This window comes from Mustela lutreola, chromosome X, assembly GCF_030435805.1.
Source record: "Mustela lutreola isolate mMusLut2 chromosome X, mMusLut2.pri, whole genome shotgun sequence".
Lineage (NCBI taxonomy): Eukaryota > Metazoa > Chordata > Mammalia > Carnivora > Mustelidae > Mustela > Mustela lutreola.
In genome coordinates, this window is record NC_081308.1 from 9,497,409 (window position 1) to 9,520,672 (window position 23,264).

Genomic DNA, 23,264 nt, shown 5'->3' on the forward strand with positions numbered 1-23,264 from the left:
CCAAAAATATTTTCTATAGTGTTTTTTTTTTTTTTTCAGTCTCCTATCAGTACATCACAGTGAGCCCATCAATGGCAGTTACCATAGGACATTGCTGATGTCACAGTAAGTGATGATGTGGGCCTAAGTCACAGTACAGACCATCTGATCTTCAGATAGCTTGGTAAGTCATGATGGTATCCCTAACTCTTGCTACTTGCTATTACCATGACTTCTTTGCAAGTATTCAGGTAAGAAATGGTGGATTCCTAACTAATTCTTGAAACCATGAGTTTTCAGCTTTTAGAAAAAACTCTTGTTTAACTCTGAGTGATGAGGGATTATACATATCAGGTTTTGGTCATTATATCTCAACCACAGTACTTACCATGGAAATTTTGTAGGTGTCCTATAAAAGCTGTATTACCTGACAATGCTCTTGACCTTGGAGAGCTACAGATATTCAGGCAGGGTTGATGCTTTCGTAATGATGGGAATGACCAAGCTTATTCATAAGTGTTGTGTTAGAGTGAGCTGTGTCCTTTTTACACATATATCATAATGTGTTTTTTAGGTTCCTGTCAAGATATGATGATGAACCTAACACTAGTCATTCTCTGTGGACATTTCTGTTGCCCACGTAAGGGATGATGTTCACCTTCACCATTTCAAATCATCTGATCTTCACGTACCTAGGTAAGTGTTATTGATCGACTAAACTTGTTTGCCATGTTTTTTTCAGATGATCAGGTAAGAAATGATAGTGATTTTACCAGTTGTAGAAACCATGCTATTGTGTTTCTATTTCAGAGAAAATGTATGTTTAGTCATGTGAGTATTGGGCAAATTAGGCCATGAATACCCATAATCACGGAGTGGTGTGATACGGTCATAATGTTGGTGTTTTCACAGGTGAGCAGGGAAGAGATGATAGCATATCTGTTTGGCATGGACCTTGAAGTGTTGCAACAATCCAGAAAGATCTGACGGGTCCTGCAGTAATGGCAATGAACACTGCAAATAGTATTTCTAGTCGCAAAGGAAGGTCTCTAGACATGGTTTTCACAGAGTGTTGTTTAAATTACCATCGAGAGGTCATGGTAAATTTCAAAGTGATCATTGCTGGGACTTTGCTTATGTTCAGGTAAGTGATGATATGGGCCTTCTGCTCCCTACAAATTGATTTTCAGATATTTAGGTAAGTGTAGGTGGTGTTTCTAACTGTTCTGTCACAATGTTTCCATTGCAGGTTTCCAGTTAAGAAATGATACTGTCCCAACCAATGCTAGTAAGTATATGCCTTTTTTTTTTTTTAACTTAGATACAGTGTGTATTTAATGTTAGTAGTGATAAAGGTCTATGCAGGTCTAGGTAACTTCTACTGCTGTCACACATCAAACATTGGCCATGACACTTCTACAAGTTAGTGCATCTAACAATGGTGTTAACCTTAAAGTTATGCCAAAATACATGTCCTTTTATGCTTCCCCTAATGATGGAAGTGACCAAGATTATTTGCAAGTGTACTATTTCTGCGGCTAGACAAGTTGTATCCTGTAACAAATTTGCCGAGAGTGTTTCTCAAGGTTCTGTGCAGTCATGACATCACAGTGAAGCAGATAGTGGTTGTCAGGGGGAGCTTGCTGGTAACCAGACACGTGATGAAGTGGGTCTTCTCTCAGTATGGAAATCTGATTTTCAGCTATCCGGGTGGGTGAGAATGGTGTCTCTAACAGTGTACCATACTTTTTTGGGTAAGTTTCCTGTTAAGCTCTTCGCTAGTTTACAGATACGAGATGATATGACATTAACTCATTAGATACATTCACTTTTTATCTTAGAAAAAAGTTTGTCTGGCCCTCTGAGTGTCTAAGGATAGCACATATCCAGCTGTTTATCACACTGTTTTCCATCATAGTACTACACATGGGTTTTCTGTCGGTGTCCAGTGAAGTAAGGCTGATTTTATCTGACATCAGTGTTGATCTTTGTTTACTGAAAATACCCAGGTAGAGCTGGTGTGTCCCATAATGATGGAGCGAGCAGCTTATTTGCAGATACCTTGCTAGAAAAAAGTTGTTTCCTTTAACATAGATCTCATCATGTCTGGACAGCAGCCTGAAAAAGACATCACTGTGCACCTAGCACTGATGGCAATGGCAGACATTGCTGGTAAGTTTCCCGGTAAGTGAGGCTGTGGCCCTAAATCACAGCACAGGCCATCTGATCTCCAGATAGGTAAGTGATGACGGTGTCCCTAAGAGTTGTTACCATGATTTCTTTGCAGATGTTCAGGTAGGAATTGATAGTCCTTACTAATTATAGAAACCATGAGTTTTACTTTTTACATTTTAGGAAAGATTTTTGTTTAACCTTGTGAGTGATGAGGGATTGCCATATCGAGGTAATTAACATTGTGTCCTCAACCACAGCAACAACCAACAATTTTGGAGGTGTCCCATGGAGAAATATTGTCTTATCTGGTGATGATTTTGACCTTGGAAATACTATAAGTGTTTAGGTATAGTTGATATGTCTCAGAATGATAAAGTGACCAAGGTTATTTACAGGTGTCCTGATAGAACAAGTTGTGTCCCTTTACACGTAGATCATGTGTTTTTCAGGTTCCTGTCAAAAGACTTCAGTGAATCTGATGATGGTCAGTAAAGGGGGTACGTTTCTGGTATCCAGATATCTGATGAGGTGTACTTTCACTACATCAGACCCTCTGATCTTCATGAGTCTTTTTCCATTAAATTTTGTTGATTACTTGAATTTGTTTTACCATGTGGGTTTTTTTTTTTAAGGCATTCAGGCAGAAATGATAGCATTTTTACCAATTCTAGCAAACCTATTATCCAAGTTTTTTGTGTTTTAGAGGAAATTTGCATAAAACCATGTAAATATTCAGCAATTCATGGGTATTCATGGAATAAATGGTTGCAGATCTCACAAGTTACCATGGTGTTTTTGTAGGTAATCAAAACATGCTGGCAATGGCATAGACCATGGAGTACTGAAAGATCCCATATAGAGTTGATGGATCCTACAATGATGTAAGTGCACAAGATTATTTCCATGACCTGGTAGAGAGGGTATCCTATAGACCCATTTGTCATTGTATGTTATTCAAATTCCTGTCAAGAAATCCTGGTGAACCCCATAATGATCAATAATAGGACTTTGCTTTCATCCAGGTAAGTGATGATGTGGGCCTCAAGCTCCCTAGAAACAATCTAACCATCTGATAGGTGGGTAAGTGTGGATGGATTTCCCAGCTTCTTTATGACTATGTTTTTGTTTTTGTTTTTATAGGTATTCAGGTAAGAAATTATAGAGTAGGCTAGTAACCATGCTAGTAATTATTTAAAGTTTAGATGGTGACTGAGGGATATGCAGGTGTCCAGGTAAGTTATCCTCCTGTTCCACACCACAGTGTTGAGAGAGAAATTTTTTACAGGGACTCAGGAGATGATGCCTTCTCTAACAATGGAGTTGACCTTGAAGTTCTAGTTATGCCAAGAACCAAGTAGTGTTGATAGGTTTTCTAATGATGGAAATAACCAGTGTTAATTATATGTATTCTTTTTTCCCCCAGGTGAAAAACTTTTTCTTTTTTTTAGGTGTATAAACTATTAACAGATAGGCCTACAGATTTATTTCTTCCACAGTGTGGCCATGGCAGCCTGTGGTGTTGGTGCACTGGCCTTGGACGCGAAGTCCCCAGAAGTGACACAGCCCTCGGGGGGCCTGAATCTTCTTCAGTCACTCCAGGTCTTCACAAAGTTTGTTGTCCAGACCATTGGCCAGGACCTGGTTATATTTTCCATCCTTCATGTCCTTTCATCTGTCTGAAGCCAGCCTGGGGTCTTACATTGGCATAGATGCTGCGTAACGGTGATCGCACATTCCTCCTCATCCTCGGGGAGCTCTCCTGTCCTCTTGGGGAGATCGATGTCTGCTTTCCTCAACACCATGTGAGCATATCTTCACCCCACACCCTTAATTGCAGTGATGGCAAAGGCTCTTTTCTGTCTCCCATCGATATCGATGTTGAATACTCACAGAATGTTCTGGAACTTCTCAGGGATCACTAGAGATGTAGCAGCAGCCCCGGTGGGGGCATGTAGGCCTCCTGTGGAAGAGCAAAACAACTTTTGTCTTAAACGTACTTGTCAATTTTGTTTTTTCAGGTTATGGTAGTTAGTCCTGTTACAGTCCCATTAATGGGACCCTGCTCGTAACCTGGTATGTGATATTGTGGATGTTACACCATACTTGAGATCACCTATTCTTCAGATGTCTTAGGTAAGTGAGGATGGTGTCCTGAAAACAGTTAGCATGTTTTTTCTGTACGTATCATGCTAAAGCTTCTGCTGTTGTACAGGTATGAGATGACAGTGCATTAACCCATTAGACCTTCGTATTTTTCAGATACATATGTAATTAATGATGACTTAAGTAGTCTTATATTACCCGTATTTCTGGCTTGTATGTAGTAAGATTAATTTGTCCCTAACAATATGAATAAGCACAATATTTTACTGTATTCCTGTTCAGAGGTTGTGTTTTGTACACATCTACTGATAGACTATCTGGATACCTGCCTATCCTTTTATCATATTGTCCATCTTCACAATATTAAACATGGAATTTTTACACGTATCTCTTTAAGAGGGGAAGGTCTCTCTTAACCAGGGTTTAGTCTTGGACTGCTAAAAGTATTCACATGGTGGTGATGAGCCTCAAAGAGATGTCCTTGACCAATGGAAACTGCAGTAGACCAGACCAGGTAGAACAAAGCATGTACTGAACACATTTTCCACACTGTGTTTTTCAGGCTTATGTGAAGACCTCATGATTAATAGGCTTCCCTCTCACATTTAATGAGGCATATAGGGATATTGAGGAAAGGGCTAATGTGGGCCTAAAGCACAGCGCACTCTTTCTGATCCTACTATGTAGGTAAGTGATTGTGTCCCTGACACTTCCTGTTACTATGATTTTGTTGCTGGTATTCAGGTAAGAAATGGTAGAGTCCTTACCAACTCTAGTGGCCTTGACTTTATACTTTTTATATTTTAGAGATAACATGTTTAACTCTGTGAGTGCTGACATTTGATTGTATCTATGATTGTTAAGAAGTTCCCGTGCCAGCAGTAACCACAGTATTTTTGCAGGAGTCCAGTTAAAACATTGTAGTCTCTTCTGACAAAGGTGTTGACCTGAATTAATACAAGTATCAAAGTAGAGTTAACATGCTCCATGATAATGCAAATGAAAAGGATTATTAGCAGGAGTTCTGGTAGAACAAGTTGTGTAAACACATTTTTCCTGTGTGTTTCTTCAGGCTCTTGTCAAGAAAACCCAGTGAACCTAACAATATTCATTAATGGAACCTTGCTCTTAACCTGGTAAGTGATGACGTGGGTTCTACCACTATCCAGACCCTCTGCTCTCCAAAAGGAAAGTAGGAGAGGGTGGTGTCGCTAACGTTGGTGTTACTGAGTTTGTTTGCAGATATCCTGTTATGGTCTCTGTTAGTATACAGGTATGAGATGATATGACATCTTATTAGAGACATTCTTATTTCCAGGCATCTATATAATTAATGTTTGAGACTCTTACATTTATGTTATTTTGGGACGTATTCTGTTAAGAAATTAATGTGCCCCTAGTAACACTAGTAAGAATGTGATTTTCTGTATTCTTGTTTAGAGATACTATGTTTTTAACAGTTGGAGTGACAGAAGGATCCAGGTATTCTGTCCCATAATCTATCATAGCATTATTGACACTGGAATTTTTGTAGGTATCCATCAAGAGAGAAAGGTATGTCCTCAGATTTACCTGAGAGTTCCTTCCACAAGTAACCAAGAGAAATTGCAGGTGTAGCGGAAGAAGGATTTATTCTCCACGATATGGTTTTCAGGCTCATGTCAGAACATGATAAGCCCATTATTGGTATATAACATGGGACATTGCTGGTGTCAAGGTCAGTGATGAAGTGGACCTAAACCACAGCACAGGCCATCTGACTTTCATATACCGAGAAGTAAGTAATATTCACTTGCCTAAACTTTTGGTTGCCATATTTTTCTCACTTGCCGTTCGTTTGTTTAGGTATTTAAGTTTAGAGATGATAGTATCCTTGTCAATACCAGTAACCATGTACCTTTCTTTATTTCAGAGAAAATATGTTTAGCCCTGGAAGTTTTGAGTGATTTATGGGTATCCATATAATGGTTACAAACTTCTGTGTCACGGTAGCAACGGTGTGTTACTTGACAGCAGTTAGGAGGTGACGGTATTTTTAACAGTGGTGCAGAACTTGGATCATGGCAGAACTTCAGGTATATACTGCAGGTATCCCGGCAGAGAGGAGGGTATTTGCAGGTGTCCTGGTGGGAAATATGTGTTTGTAGACACACTTGTCACAATGTGGTTTTCAGGTTCCTGTCAACAGATCATGATGACCTTCATAATGATTTTTATCAGCGACAGTGCTCGTGTTGCGGTAAGTGACGATATGCCCCAAGCATCCCCACAGACCTTCTGATCTGGAGATTTCCAGGTAAGTTTGATAGCATCACTAACATTAGTGTACCCGTGGTTTCGTTTTGGGTTTTTTTGAGTAGGTATTCAGGTAAAAAATCATCTCAAACAATGCTAGTAAGCATTAGCTCTTACAGGATTAAAGTTCCGTCGGTGGAGCACGTGACTCTTGATCTCGGGTTGTAAGTTCAAGCCCTGCACTGGCTTAGAGCTTCCTTTAAAAAAAGATTATTTAACACCCCCACTGAGTTTATATATATAATGTGTGTCTAACATCAGTAGTGACTGAGACCCGAGTGCAGGTTACTCATCTAGGTTCCACACCACAGTTATTACCATAAGATTTTTCCAGGTGGCCAGTCAAGAGGTGATGATGTCTCCCATATCCATGTTGACCTTGAAGTTCTGCCATGATCCAGGTGACGTTGATGGTTCCCATAGTGAAAGAATGGACCAAAATTACCTATAGATACCCTGCCAGGATGAGTTGTTGCCTTATACACATTCGCCCTCCCTCTTTTTTAGGATCCTGTCGAGCAGTCACTCCAAACAGAAGAATGGTTATTAGCAAAATCTTGTCAGGAACCAGTTAAGTGCTAAAGAGAGTTTTACCTATGGGTAAGAGCATCTCATCCTCAGATGATCAAGGCAAGTGAGAATGATGTCTCTCACATTTGTATTACCATCTTTCTGCAGATAAACTATTAAGGTTCTCCTAGTAACCAGGTCTCAGATGCTATGACATTAACTCCAGGAGACATTACTTTCAGAAATCTGTGTGATGAATGATATTGTTCAGGCCCTAACAGTAACCTGGTGAGAGGCCTGTATGCAGTTAAGCAATTAAGTTGTCCCTAACAATTAGTATGCCTGAGAATGTATGGCTGTTATTTATGACGGTTTCGGACTGATCGGGGAACTTTCACATTCCCAGGTCCTTTATCGTATTGTCTATCACTGTGTTACCAACCACAGGATTTCTGCAGGCACTCCTTCAGGAGAGGAAGATTGCTCTTCCTTGGGGCTGATCTTGGAGTTTCGCAAGTATATTCAGGCCTCATTGATGGGTCCTGAGGTAACACAAAGGGCCAGGAGAGTTCGCAGCTGTCTGTAAGAATGAACTCGTACCAAACGCATTTGCCACAGTGTGTTTTTCAGCTTCCTGTCAAGACATCACGATGAACCCAGCCATAGACATTAGTGGGGAGCTTTATGGCAGGACACAGATAGGAGAGGCTGGGGTCCTAAAGCACAGGACAGGTCATCTCATCTCCACATAGCTAGGTAAGTGATGATACAATTTCTTGTCACCATTCTGTTTTTGCAGGTGTTGAAGTAAGAGATGATGTCGCCCTTACCAGTAATAAAAACAGTGAATTTTCACTTTTATATTTAGAGATAATGTAGAACCCTGTTAGCATTAAGGGATTACACTCGTACAGGTGATCGTCATGGAGCTCACACCTGGGTGTAACCACAGAATCTGGCAGGTATCCAGTCAAGAATGATGGCATCTCCTGACAATGGTGTTGCCCTGAGTAATGGAAGTTGCTAGGTAGAGTTGATGTGTTCCATGGTAATGGGAGTGGAAAGGTTATGTTTAGGTTTCCCCGTGGAATAATTTGCATCTCACATCGTTGCTTGTGCGTTTTCAGGTTCTTGTCAGGAGAACACAGTGAACCTCACCGTGGTTGGTAACAGATCCTTACTAGTAACCAGGTAAGTGCTACCGTGGGTCTTACCATACAGACTGATCTAATCTTCAATGTCTAGGTAAATGAGAATGGCATCCCTAACACTTGTGTTACTGTGTTTATTCGCAGATATCCTCTTAAGATCTTTCCTAGTACACAGGTATACGATAATGCGACGTTAGCTTACTAGAGACATTCTAATTTTTAGATCCCTATGCATTAATATGTTGATGATTCTAATATTGACATTGTTTGGGCATGTATTCTGTTAAGAAATTAATGTATTTCTCTAATACTGGTAAGAATGAGAGTTGTGTCCTTGTTTGCAGCTACTGTGTTTTCAAAACCAGTGGTGATGGAAGGATGTGCCGATACCCAGTAATGTATCCTGTTGTCCATCACAGCATTATTGACCCTGGCTTTTTTGTAGGGATCCCTTCCAAGAGGAACCAGTCTCTTTCTAGCTTCAATCTTGGAGCTCTGCAAGTACCCAGGTAGTGTGGATGGATCCCAAAACAATACAAATGGCCAGGGAATTTGTGGGTGTATGGTTTAAATGAGATGTACACAGGAAAATTTTGCGTAGTGTGTTTTCTCGATACATTTCAGGATGTCATGGTGAGTCTTTCCATGGTAGTTGATGGAGGACATTGGTGGTGCGAAGTAAGTGATGATGTGGGCCTGCGCCCCAGCATGGACCATCAGATTTTCACACACACGGGTAAGTGATTGTGTGTCCTCACACTTCCTGTTACCATGATTTTTTTGGCACGTGTTTAGTAAAGAAATGATGGTTTTCCCAACTCTAGAAAACATGAGCTTTCACTTTTTTATTCCAGGGAAGTCTATGTTGAACACTGTGAATGTTGAGGGATTGCATATATGTAAGTATTTCTGCTCTATTTCCCTCCATAGTACTATCTATATGATATCGAGAAGTGTCCAAACACTGGTGGTTTTCTGACATTGGTGCTAATTTTTAATGTCAAATACCCAGCTAGAGTTACTTTGTTCCATAATGATGAAGTGAACAATGTTATTTGCAGGTATTATGGCAGAAAAAGTTGCTTCCATTAACACAAATTTCATGATGTGTTTTCCAGGTTCCAGTCAGGACCTCACAGTGAACTTAGCATTGGTCATTCATGGGGGCAGGGACTTTGCTGGTGTGCAGGTAAGGGAGGCTGTGGCCCTACACCACGGCACAAGCCATCTGATCTCCAAATAGGTAAGTGATTATGGTGTCTCTAAGAGTCATCATGATTTCTTTGTAAGTATTCAGATTGGAATTGATAGTCCTTACCAATTCTGGAAATGTTGAGGTTTTTACTTTTTGTATTTTAGAAAAGGTGTTTGTTTAACCCTGTGAGTGTTGGGGGATTGCCATATCCATATCATGATGTTCCCAACCTTGGCAGTAACCATGGGAATTTTGCAGGTGTCCTCTAAAGAAATGTCTTACCTAACCACAATGGCCTTGACCTTGGAGTACTGCAAGCATTGAGGTACAGTTGACGTTCTCCTAATAGTGGAAGTGACCAAAGTTATTTGCAGGTGTTCTGGTTACAGCAAGTCATATCCCTTTACACATATATCATCATATTATTTTGTCAGGTTTCTTCTAGATCATGAAACACTTAACAGTGGTCATTAATGGGGGACATTTCTTATATCCAGGTAAGTGGTGGTGTGTATCTTTACCACATCAGACCCTCTGATCTATGTGTGTGTGTGTGTGTGTGTGTGTGTGTGTGTATAAGTAATGTGTAAGATGTCGATTGCCTTAGCTTTTTTTTACCATGAGATTCTTTTAAGGTGTGCTGGTGAGAAATGATAATGTTTTACCCATTCTAACAATCATGCTATCCTACTGGTAGCTATTTTAGAGAAAATGTCTGTTTAACCATGTGAGTGTTGATCAGTTTGCAGGTGTTCCTGTAATGATCATGGAGCCGTCCATCACACTAGAAACTATGGTATTTTTGCTGATAACCATTCAAGAGACGGTGGTGTTTCTAACAGTGGTGTAGGTGGTGGAGCACTGCAAAATCCAGGTAGAGCTTATGGGTCCTGCAATGATGGAACTGAACAAGGTTATTTGCAGGGTCCTGAAAGGAAAAGTGTGTCCGTAATCACCTTTGTCATAATGTGATTTTCAGGTTGCTGTCAAGAAATCATGGTAAGCCTCACCATGACTGTTAACAGAACTTTGGTTGCATCCAGGTAAGTGATGATATGAGCCTAAAGCATCTTACAAACAATCTGATCTTCAAATACTTAGATTAGTGTGGATGGTCTTAACATTTGCGATAGCATGTTTTTCTGCATGTGTCCAGTTAAGAAATGAAACTGTTCCAACTGATATTAGTTGTAACCATTAGCCCTTAGTATTATAAAGTTTCTATTCAATGGGCATTTAAACTTAGTAGTGATGGAGGCAGATACAGGTGTCTAGGGAAGGTACCCTACTGTTCCACCCCACATTATTGTCCATGAGATCCCTACAGATAGATACTCAAGAAGGTGATGTCTCTCGTAATGGTGTTAATCTTGAAGTTCTGCCAATATCCAGGTAGTGATGATGGTTTCCAATAATGGCAGTAACCAAAATTATTTGTAAGTATCTTTTTCCCCCCCAGGTAAAGTAAGTTGTATCCTTCAACACACTTGTTGTATTTTTTAAGGTTCCAGCCATTATGACATCACAGTGAAACAAATGATGGTCCTTGACGGGACCTTGCCAGTAACCAGTTATGTGATAGACTGGTTTTACCAAAACATAGATCCAGCTGATCTTTGGGTATTTAGGTGAGTGAGGATGGTGTCCCTAACACAGTGTTACTGTGCTTTTTGCTGGGATCCCATTAAGTTCTTTGCTAGTATAAAAATATGAGATGACGCGACAATAAATCATTAGAGATTTCTTATCTTCAGATACATAAGCAATTAATGTTTTCTAGACCTTTATAATTAATCTTCTTGGCATACAAACTGTTCAGAAATCAATTTGTCCCTAACAATACTAGCCTGAGCTTTTACTGTCTCCTTGTTCAGAGATAACATGTGTTTATACGCCCATACCAATCGACCTATATAGTCCGTTATCCAGGTAATTTATCATATGTTCCATATTTGTGATAATGACTGTGGTATCTTTGCAGGTATCCCCTCAAGAGATGAAGGTAAATCTAACTACAATTTAACCTTTTGAGTTCTACATATTGCCCAGTAATGTGGAAAGGGGCCACAAAATAATGCACTGACCAAGAGAGCTTGCAGTTACCCAGGTCGAATAAAATGTGTGTGGAGCAAGTTTTCTATGCTGTGTTTTCAGGTTCATGTTAAGACATCAGTCACCGTACAGGAAGCGCACAGCAGGTACGGAGGTAAGTGAGGATGACCCACAGTGCAGAACATCTGCTCCTGTATGTAATGTAGGTAAGGGATGGTGTCTAATACCTCTCGTTACTATGATTCCATTGCAGGTATCCAGGTAAGAAATGATAGTCCTTACCAAATCTAGTGACCATGACTTTACACTTTTTACATTTTAGAGATAACATGTTTAACCCTGTGAGTGTTGAGAGTTGACCGTATCCGTAATTGTCAAGTTCCCACTCCAGTCGTGACTACAGTGTTTATGCAGGAATCCAGTTAAGACACGATGGCTTTCTTCTGACCAAGGTGTTGACCTGAATTAATGCAAGTGTCAGGGTAGAATCAGTGTGTTATGTGTTCCGTAATAATGGAAGTGAAAAGGATTATTATCAGGTGTTCTGGTAGAAGAAGTCGTGTCCTTAAACACACTTTTCCTATGTGTTTCTTCAGTTTCCTTTCAAGAAAACATAGTCAGCCTAACAATGATTGTTAACAGAACCTTGCCCTTGACCAGGTACATGATAAAAGTGAATCTGGTCCCACTGCAAACCATCTGATCTTCAGCATGAAGCAGGTGAGGATGATGTCTGTAATACTTGTGTTACCTGTTTGTTTGCATGTATCTTGTTCTGCTCTTTGCTGGAATATCTATGTGACATTAACCTACTAGACACATTTTTACTTTCAGATAGCTATGTAATTAATGTTCAAGACTCATATTTATCTTATTTTGGCACGTATACAATGAAGACATTAGTTTGACCCTAATAATACTAATAAAAATTAGATTTTTCATAATCTTCTTTAGAGATAGTATCTAATCCAAAGAATTTGTTTTATACCATCATCGTGTTCTTGACCTTGGGAATTTTTTCAGGTATCCTTTCAAAAGAAGTAGATGTCCCTTCCCAGGATTTGACCTTGGAGTTCTGCAAGTCAAAGTATCCAGGTAGTCCCCATGGGTCCTGAAATGATGCACGTGACCAGGGGAATTTGCAAGGGTGGAAGTAGAATCATTCCTGTACCAAAAACATGTTCCATGGTGTGTATTTTCAGGTTAATATCAAGACCTCACAGTGGAGTTTATCAGGGATAGTGTGGGACACTGCTGGTATGGGGGTAAGTGATCCTGTGGGTCGAAACCACAGCATATGCCATCTGGCCTTTGGGTACCTAAGTAAGTGATGAGTGTCCTTACATTCCTTGTTACCATGAATTTTTTTTTTTTTTTTTGAAGGTGTGAGGTAAGGAATGATGGAGTCCTCACCAGCTCCAGAGACCATATTTCTCCACTTTTCTGTATTTCTGGAAATGTTCATTTTTAACCCTATGAGTGTTGGACTGCTATACACAGGTCTTTATCATGATACTATTCTCCATCATGATACTACTTTATCATGATACTATTCTCAGATCATGATAGTATTCTCCATAGGATACTTACAGGTGACCAATCATAGAATGACCGTTTTATCTGTATTAACTTTGGATTATTTTAAGTATCCCATAGAGCTGATGTGTCTCGTAATGATGAAGTGAATGTTATTTGTAGGTTTCCTGATAGGAAAAAGTCATGTCCTTTAAACACACATTCACAGTGTCTTTCCAGTTAAGAAGTCATGGTGAACCTGACACTGCTCATCCCTGGGAATGTTCCTGGTGTGCAGGTAAGTGATGATGTGGGCCTTGCCCAGACCTTCTGCTCTCCATATAGCTGGCTAGGTGATTACATTTGTAATCAGTTGTTACCATTTTTCTTTGCAGGTATTCAGCTAGGAAATGATAGTCCTTATCAGTTCTAGAAACCATGTACTTTTTTTTCTTTCTACATTTTAGAGAAACTTTTTTTTAAAAGATTTTATTTATTTATTTGACAGAGAGAGAAAGAGAGAGATCACAAGCAGGCAGAGAGGCAGGCAGAGGGAGAGGAGGAAGCAGACTCCCCGCTGAGCAGAGAGCCCAATATGGGCCTCGATCCCAGGACCCCAAGAGCATGACCTGAGCCGAAGGCAGAGGCTTAACCCACTGAGCCACTCAGGCGCCCCTAGAGAAACTTTTATGTTAACCTGGTGAGTAATGAGAGATTGCCGCATTCAGGTAATTACCGTAATCTTCCTAACCCTAGCAGTAGCCATGGAAATTCTGCAGGTGTTTCCTAATGAAATGTCATATATGATAACAGTCTTGACCTTGGAGTACTGTAGATATTCAGATGGAATTGATGTTCTCATAAGGTAATTAATTTGAGGTGTCTTGCTACAGGTTCTATTTTTTTACACATATATTGTGTGCTTTTCAGATTCCTGTCAAGAGATCAAGGGGAAATTAATGGTTAACGGGGGACATTGCTGGTATCCAGGTGAGCGATGTTGTTTATCTTCACCATATGAGACCAACTGACATTCACATACCTAGTTACGTGATAATGAAGGACTAAACTTGTTCTACTATGTGATTTAGTTCAGCTTTTCAGGTAAGTAATGATAGTGTTTTTGTCAATTCTAGAAGTCATGTTATCCTACTGTTTTATATTTTTGAGAAAATTTCTTTTTATTTTTATTAATTTTAATTTATTTTTAACCAGGAGACACTTGTGGGTCTGCACATAATGACGATGGAATTGTACAACTGCTGATTGTACAACTGCACAACAGTAACCAGGGTCCCTGGTGTTTCTGACAATGGCATGGACTTTGGAGCACTGCGGGAATCCAGGTGGAGTTAGATGTTGGGTTCTGCAGCGATGGTAGTGAGGAAGGCTACTCGCAGGCACCTGGCAGCAAAGGTGTCCCGGTAGATACCTTTTCTACAAGTGTTTGTCATGGTAAAGTGAAGTCATGGTAAATATCCTAATGATCAATAATAAGACTTTGCTTGTGTCTCGGTAAGTAATGACGTGGGCCTCTGGCACCCTAAATGCAGTCTGGTCTTCAGTTATGTAGGGAAGGATGGACAGTGTGCCTAACTTTTCTGTTTTTATGCAGGGATTCAGTGAAGAAATGCTGTTGTCCCAAGGATAGCCCTAATGTTTTTGAGAGTTCACCTATCACGTGTGCTTAACCTGAGTGATGACCAAAGGACATGAAGGTGTGCACTAAGTCATCCTCCTGTTCCACACCGTGCTTTTGACCAGGAGACTTCTACAGGTGCTTGAAGATGGTCCATCTCTAACACTGATGTTGATGTTGAAGTTCTGAAAGAACCGGGTAGTGTTGGTGATTCACTTAATGATGTGACTATAACATGATTGGCTGGTACCTTTTTTTGTTTCGTTTTTGATTCAAGTTGAACAAACTGTCATTTAGCCCCTAAACACTTGTTTTTGAAAGGTTCCAGTTGTGCGTTGGACCTCGATAGTAAGCAGGTATGTAAGTACAGATCATTTGATCTTCACCCATCTAGGGAAATGAGGATGGGGTCTCTCAACACAGTGTTACCATGTTTTTTGCAGGCATCCTGTTAAGGCCTTTGCCTCTAGTGTATGGGTAGGAGAAGTTGTGTCAGTCCCTCATTAGAGACATTCTCAATCTTAGGATCTACAAAATGAATGTTTCTGAGACACATTCACCTAGTTTTTGTCATCATATAGTTAAGAAATTAACTTGTCCCTAGTAATACTAGTAAGAGTGAGATTTGTCTATTCTTCATTAAATAACACATATTAATACTAATGAAAGATGGTTATGCAGATTTTCATGTAACTTATTATATCGTCCTTTACAGTGTTACTGACAAAGGGGTTGTTGCAGGCACCCTTCCAAGAGAGGAAGGTGTCTCCTCTTACGGTTTGACCTTGGCGTTCTGCAAGCAAGTATCCAGGTACTGTGGATGGATCCCAAAATGATACAAGTGACAAGGGACTTTGAAGGTGTGGAAGTGAAATAAGACATTTATTACGGTATGTTTTTCAAGTTCACATCAACACATTAATGGTAAACCTATCAATGGTAGTTAACATTGGACATTGTTGTATGGAGGTGGGTGATGCTTGGACATACAGATATTTAATATCTGTGTTTAATAGTCAGATATTAATTGATATTAAATCATATTTAATAATCAGATGTTTACATAGGTGATGTGTTTCTCACGTTTCTTATTATCATGACTCTTTTGCACGTAGTCAGGTAAGAAATCATAGAAACCTTATAAATTCTAACGACCATATTATCCTACTGTTTTACATGTTAGAGAAAATTATGTTTGACCATGTGATTGTTGAGCAATTTACAGATATCCACATAATTACGACTGAGCTGTGAGTTACAGGAATAACCTTGGTATTTTTCAGGAGAGCAGTCAAGAGATGATGACGTCTCTAACAATGGCACCGATCTTAGGGTACTTCAAGGTTCCAGGGAGAGCTGATGAGTTCTGCGGTTATGGCAGTGAACAAGGTTTTTTTGGGGGTCCAGCTGTAGAAAGTGTGACTGTAGATGTATTTGCCACAAAGTGTTTTCCAGGTTCCTGTCAAGAGATCACAGTGAACCTCCTAATGATCATTAAAGGGACATTGCTTGAATCAGGTAAGCGCTGCTCTGTGCCCCAAGCTCCCTACAGATCACCTGATCTTCAGATCTTAGAGTCAGTGGGGTTCTTAACATTTGTGTTACCATGGTGGGTTTGTTTTTTTTTTCTTTTGCGATTATGTTTTCCCAACATAATAAGTCTTGCCCAACATAACCAATAAGTCTTTATTATTTTAGAGTTTAGATATACTGTATATTTAACCCTAGTAGCAACTGAGGGATAGGTGGGTGTCCCAGTAACTTACTCCTCTGTTCCACACCATGGTACTTACAATGAGATTTCTCTAGGTAGTCAGGAAAGAGACGACGGTTTCTCTAACTCTGGTGTTTACCTTTAACCTCTGTGAGGATCCCAGGAGTCTTGGTGGTTCCTGCAGCGATGGAGGTGATCAAGATTATTTGCAGGATTTTTTTTTTAATTTTTGTATATAAAACATGTTTTGTCCTTCAACACACTTGTCCATCATGTCCTCAGGTTCCAGCAGTCATGAGATCACAGTGAACCTGACAATGGTCCTTAACAGGACCTTACCAGTAACCAAGTAAGTGAAAAAGTGGGTCTTAGCTCAATACAACCATCTGATCTTCAGATATCTGAGTGATTGAGTGTGGTTTCCGAAACACCATGTCACCTAGTGGTTTCGCAATTGTCCCCATGAAGGCCTTTCCTGGTACTCCGGTATGAGAACATGCGGCATTACCGCCTTAGAGAGCTGCTTGATTTTCATATGTGAATGTGGCTTTCAACACTATGGTACCTGTGATTTTGACATCTTTGCAGCTCAGAAATTGACCCAACTAGTGCTAGTAAGTATGAGACTTTACTGGTTTCTCGTTCCGAGATTGTATGTTTCCTACAGCCCGGGGGGGTGGAAGGCAGAGACCTGCTCATTCCTCATACTATCCCTCACCACGTGACTGCCCGGGGCAGTTTTGCAGGTAGCCCTTCAGGAGAGGAAGGTATCTCTCGTTAGGATAAAACGTCAGTGTCCTGCAGGTATCCAGGTAACACTGATGAACTGCAGATGATACAGTTGACTGAGGAATTTGCTGGTGTCCCACTAGAATGAGCCGTGGACCAAGCACATTTTCCACTATTTTTTCCCAGGTTCATGTGAAGACCTCACTATGAGCCTGTCGCTGGTAGTTAATGTCGTGCTCATGTCAGATGCTGGAGTACATGATGACGTGGGTCTACACCATGGCACAGGTCACATGATCTTCATACACAGAGGTGAGTGATTACAGTGGCTCTCACACCTGGGTTAGCATACATTTTTGCAGATATCCCTCTCGGGCCTTGACAGTACACCGTATGTGCGTGCTGTAGTGTGAACTCATTATAGACGTCCTTGCTCCAGACTCCTACTTCCCCCATTTGGGGCAAGTACAAGTTCCATTAATTGGACCCTCCTAGTACTAGCCAAGTAGGAGTTTTTATTGTTCTCTTGTACGGTGATAAAGTGTATTTCTCACTCACAGTGGCAGACAAATGGTAAACATCCAGGTTCTTTATTATATTGTTGTAACTGCATTATTACTGTGGGATATTTGCAGGTGTGCCTCCAAGAGAGGAAGGTAAACCTTACTGGAGTTTAACCTCAGTGTTTTGGGAGTGTCCAGGTAATGTTCATGGGTTCCCAAATGGTACAGGTGACAAGGGGATTTGCAAGTGCACAGGGAGAAGAACGAGATGTGTACCAAACACATAAACCACCACACATTTTCCAGCACATGGGGAGAGATCCCCTGAGCCTAGCCATAGCCATGAATGGGGCTGGGGGACATTGCTCGTATCGAGGTAAGTGATACACTAGACTGAAACCACAAATGATTAGGTAAGTTGGTAACATGTGCTAACACTTCTTATTATCCTGATTTTGTTGCAGGGATTCAGGTAAGAAATAAAAACCCTTACCAATTCTAGAGACTATACATTTTTACTTTTTACGTTTTAGATAAAATTTATGTTTAATACCATATATGTTAAGAGATCATAGGTATGTAGGTATTTGTCATGGTTTTCCCTGCCACAGTACTACCCATATGATTTTTTACAGGTGTGCAGTCAAGAAATGATGGTTTTCGGACATTGGTGTTGACCTGGGAGTACTGTAAGTATCCAGAGTTGGTATGTGTCATAATGATGAAGTGACCCAGGTTATTTGCAGGTGTCCTGGTAGAAAAAGTTGTGTCCTTAAACTTATGTTTTATAACATTTTTTTCAGATTCCTGTCAAGAGATCATAGTGAACCAGCAAGCTGTGGGCCTACACCACGAGAAAGGCCATCCAATCTCCAGAGAATTTGGTAAGAATTGGCAGTGGCCCGAACATTGATACCATGATTTCTTCAGGGGCATTCAGGTAAGAAATGGTATAGATCCCTTGCCCATATAGAAACCATGTATTTTCATTTTCTATGTTTTAAAGACAATTTTTGTTTATCTCTTGAGTGTTAGAGTAGTATCATAGCTAGGCAATTAAGATGATGTTTCCTACCACAGTAGTGACCATGGGAATTTTGTCAGTGTCCTGTTAGGAAATGTCTCACCTGACTGTGATCTTGACCTTGGAGTATACAAAGATTCTGGTATAGTTAATGTTTTTCAATGATGAAAATGATAAAGACTTTTAGGAGATGTCCTGGTAGAACAAGTTGTATTCTTTTATACATATATCATGTGTTTTTCAGGTTCATGTGCTAAGCTCATGATGAACCTAATGGTTATTAACAGGTGACAGTTCTGGTATCCAGGTAAGAGATGGTACACACCTTCATCACATCACAGACCAGCCAGTCGTCACATACTGACATAAGTGATGTTCATTCTTGTTTGACCATGGGCTTTTCTTTTTCTTTTTGCTAGATTTTCAGGTAAGAAATGATCATGTTTGACCAGTTGTAGAAACCATGTTATCCTACTGCTTTATATTTTAGAAAAAAAAAGTTGTTTAACCATGTGAGTATTGAGCAGTTTGCAAATATCTATGTAATTACTGTTAGTAGTGTGGTTTGGGTTTATTTTTGTTGTTTTTGTGTGTGTGTGTGTGTGTTTGCTTTCTTACAGGTGAACATTCAAGAGGTGATGGCATTTCTGACAGCGAGGTAGGCCTGTCTGTGATTCTAGGTAGATTTAATGAGTCATGGGATGCCTGGATGGTTGAGTCATTTAAGCGTCTACTTTTGCCTTCAGGTCATGATCCCAGGGTCCTGGGATCGAGCCCCACATCGGCTCCTTGCTCAATGGGGAGCCTGCTTCTCCTTCTGCCTGCCACTCCCTCTGCTTGTGCTCGTGCACGTGCTCTCTCTCTGACAAATAAATAAAATCTTAAAAAAAAAAAAATTCAGAGAGTCCTGCAGTGATGCTAGTGACAAGGTTATTATCAGGGTCCAGGTAATAAAGGTGTGTCATAGCACATCTACCGAAATGTGTTCTTCAGGTTACTGGTAAGATACCATGGTAATCCTCATAATGATCGTTAAAGGGATTTTGTTTGAATCCAGGTAAGTGATGATGATAGCCTTTTCCATGCTCTAGACCATCTAATATTTGGATAGCTGAGTAAGTATGGATGGTATTCCTAACCTTGTATTGCTGGGTTTTTTTGCAGGTATTCAGGTAAGAAATGCTATTGTCAATCGATGCTAGTAAGCATTAGCCCTTATTGTAAAGTTTAGATATAATGTTTGTATAACATCAGTGATAATCAGAGATTACATAAGTGTCCAGGTAAGTTAGCATTTTGCTCATATCCTCATTCTTGAGCTGGCTTCTTACAGTTATCTTGTCAAGACAGTGTTGTGTCTCTAACTGGGGGGTTGACCTTGTACTTCCGCAAGTTTCTAGGTAGATTTGATAGACCTCATGAATTTGATGGGATTTTTCAGATGTTCAGATAATACATGTATTCCTAACGCAGTTTTTACCATGAAATTTTATAGAAATACACTCAAAAGATGATGGAAGGCCTTCAAGAAAATATACCAGGAAAATCCCAGATTAAATACTATGGTCGTGATGAGCACCGGGTGATGTATGAAATTATTGAATTGCCATATTGTATACCTGAAACTAGTATAACACTGTATGTTTACTGGAATTAAAATTTTAAAATATTATAAGGGGATTCAAAAACAATCCTAGGGAAAAATGACCTACTCAAGTCATATAATAATATTTTTAGTTTCTAATAGTTGCCTGTGGAAAAAAAGTCTTGCTCGAAATTCATAAAATGAGAAAAATGTACTCGATGTGAATGAATAAATTGAACTTGTGCTAGTAAGGAAATAAAATGGAATGAATGAATACTATTGTTATTTGAACCATCATCTCTTGATTTGTGTTTTTGCAGGTACCCACTCAGGAGGATAAAAGTGTCTTTATTCAAGGTCTTCTCGCTGGATTTTTGCAGGTATCTGGATACATTTTATGGTTCCTTTTAGGTGTGCAGTGTTCATTCGATTTTCAGGTGTCCAGCTTTGGGCACTATCATTAAACACTGTTCTCCAGTTAAGAGATTGTTAAGAACCTCTGTGTGGTATTGAAGGCAAAATTTTGTTTGCACTAAGTACAAGATAATGGTGTTTATACCAGAGTTAGAGCTCATGAGACTTTGCACATATCCAGGTAGACTGTGTTGGTTTTCTGAAGCCAACCTAGTGACCATGTTTATTTGCAAGTATTTGTAAGTTGTAGGCAGTGATCAGGGAAATTTTGCAGATATCCTGTCACACTATGATGGTATCTGTAACTAAGGTGTTTTTCTTGGAAATCTGTAGATGTCCAGGTAAGAGTTGTTGGTGTCCCTAATCAGGAGAATAACTGTGGGATTTTGCAGTTACCTAAACAAGGGATGACGTGTCCCTACCACAATCTTGATCCTGCACCTTGCTAGATACTCAGATCGGAGATGGTATTTGTCTGAATATATTTGTGACCGAGGGGCTTTTACCCATACGCAGGCAGATGATGACTATGTCTGTAACTATAGGGCTGACTTTGGAGTTTTACATGTATCTAGGTAAGAGCTAATCTATCCCTTACCCTGCTAGTGGCCTTGGAATATTTTAGTCTAGACAAAGAGTGGTGTGTCCTTAACCATATTAATTACCATGAGATTCTGCAGGTATCCAGGTAAGATGTCATATATCTACAACATAATATTTCTCTTCAGGTGTTTTAGATATTCTGAGAAGAGATGATGGTGTCCCTAACAACACTAATGACCGTAGTAGGATTCTGCACATATCCAGTGAAGAGACGATGGCATCTCTATCAACATTGTTGTCTATGGAAATGAAAGAAATAGAATGTTTCTTTTTGATTACCTATATAATTTGTTAAAAGAATTTTAATGTTCAATGACTATTAAATATTATTCATGATCATATTTTCTTATATCCATTTAATTTATCCCTAATGACATTTGCACCAGGAATCTTGTGCCCACATTTATGAAATGTGTTAATATCCTGGAGCCATCAATAACGACAGACTTCATATGAAATGTGGTTATTCCTAAAGAAAACTGGCCTAAAAACCCAATTCTTAATTAAAGGGTTGGGGGAACCAAGGAAGAAGAATACGGGTGTACATACTGAGGGCAAAAAACATCTGTACTCTCCCCCTCCTGATATGATTAGGCAGTAGATAATATGTTAGGAAAATACATGAAACATGATAGAGATTAATGGGGAACTTGAATATCTCTTATCTAAATATTCAATTATTAATTTATTTAGCTTATATCTTTGACACATAGGAAATGAGAGCTGGATAAGAATTTAATGATCAGGGGCGCCTGGGTGGCTCAGTGGGTTAAAGCCTCTGCCTTCGGCTCAGGTCATGATCCCAGGGTCCTGGAATCGAGCCCCACATCGGGCTCTCTGCTCAGCAGGAAGCCTGCTTCCTCCTCTCTCTCTGCCTGCCTCTCTGCCTACTTGTGATCTCTGTCTGTCAAATAAAATCTTAAAAAAAAAAAAAAAGAATTTAATGATCATTTAGCCCAACGCCACCATGAGTGAGAGAGCCCTGAGTACAGAGAGGTTCATCAAGGTCACACAGCTGTCTAGTTGTGATGTGCCCTTTCCAGTATCCTGTTTTCTCTATTTGAAAACCCGAGATCAATTAAAAATCAGTAGGGCATGGGGTGCCTGGATGGCTCAGTGGGTTAAGCCTCTGCCTTTGGCTCAGGTCATGATCCCAGGGTCCTGGGATCAAGCCCCACATTGGGCTCTCTGCTCAGCGGGGAGCCTGCTTCCCCCTCTCTCTCTGCCTGCCTCTCTGCCTACTTGTGATCTTTGTCTGTCAGATAAATAAAAATCTTTAAAAAAAAAAAATCAGTAATGCAAGTGCTTGTTCAAATCAATATAGCTCAGGAAATGCACTTCCAATTGGCCAGATTATTCAACATACACTTAGATTTTTTTGTTCATATATTCAGTATAAAACTCTCTTTGGCCCCGGGTCTCTGTCCCAAATCCCTAGCCACAAATGCCTCCTATGAAGGGAAGCAACCAAGTCTGAATTTCAGGTCAGCCAAGTGCGATCCCCGTGAACTTCTGTCCTCTGATATCCTCGTTCTGGGGCCCATTTACAACCACTGTTCTCTGCATTTCAACACCATCGGACATAATGTCAGAGCAAGACCCAGTAGGTATAATTCCATAGGAAAAGAGAAGTAAAGGGTTTAATCTGCAACAGTAGATGATGAAAGTGATGGAGAAAGAAAATTAAATGAGGATGAACAAACTTGACAAGATGCCTTCACCCCGGGCCATGTCTATAGCAGGCACTCAGTATTTTTTTAAGTAAATGAATGCTTCTGGAGAGTCTGGATGATTGTGGATCAGCCCATCCAACCAACACTTTTTCTTCTAGTTCCTGAAGGCAAGAATGTGAGTGTGACTGAGGTTCTGCCATCCAATGCAGTGGTCCACTTAACGGTGACTGGAAGTAAGCAAGCAGGTAGACGGGCAAGGAGTGGACCGCCATTTTACTGGCCTGGATTGCGGCGGGCCCCCGTGGTTCAGGACAGATGTGTTTCAGGAGCTTGGAATTCATAAAACAGGTAAGCCAAAAAAAGCTGGAGATCCAGCTCAGGATCCAATGTGCTGTTTAAGGAAAC

At 40.1% G+C, this 23,264-nt stretch overlaps 3 long non-coding RNA genes across 7 annotated transcripts; all 3 read left to right on the forward strand.

Moving 5' to 3' along the window:
• The first annotated feature begins 558 nt into the window (after nt 1-558).
• Nucleotides 559-1,260, forward strand: LOC131820896 (uncharacterized). Its single transcript, XR_009349823.1, has 3 exons — nt 559-675; nt 892-1,123; nt 1,229-1,260. It is a non-coding gene; the product is annotated as an uncharacterized LOC131820896 (long non-coding RNA).
• A 5,114-nt stretch (nt 1,261-6,374) lies between these two features.
• Nucleotides 6,375-18,243, forward strand: LOC131821964 (uncharacterized). Of its 5 annotated transcripts, none has more exons than XR_009350032.1 (13): nt 6,375-7,818; nt 8,190-8,722; nt 8,838-8,949; nt 9,068-9,112; nt 9,332-9,905; nt 10,151-10,282; nt 10,388-12,180; nt 12,484-12,555; nt 12,663-13,273; nt 13,484-13,675; nt 13,906-14,079; nt 14,191-16,520; nt 16,611-18,243. It is a non-coding gene; the product is annotated as an uncharacterized LOC131821964 (long non-coding RNA). The 5 variants fall into 5 exon arrangements; XR_009350030.1 differs by having other exon boundaries at nt 14,191-15,504; nt 15,898-18,243; XR_009350031.1 differs by having other exon boundaries at nt 10,388-11,614; nt 12,057-12,180; nt 14,191-18,243.
• Nucleotides 18,244-18,369: 126 nt separating this feature from the next.
• On the forward strand, nt 18,370-21,527 carry LOC131822079 (uncharacterized). Its single transcript, XR_009350086.1, has 3 exons — nt 18,370-20,171; nt 20,490-20,549; nt 21,312-21,527. It is a non-coding gene; the product is annotated as an uncharacterized LOC131822079 (long non-coding RNA).
• The last annotated feature ends 1,737 nt before the right edge of the window (nt 21,528-23,264 follow it).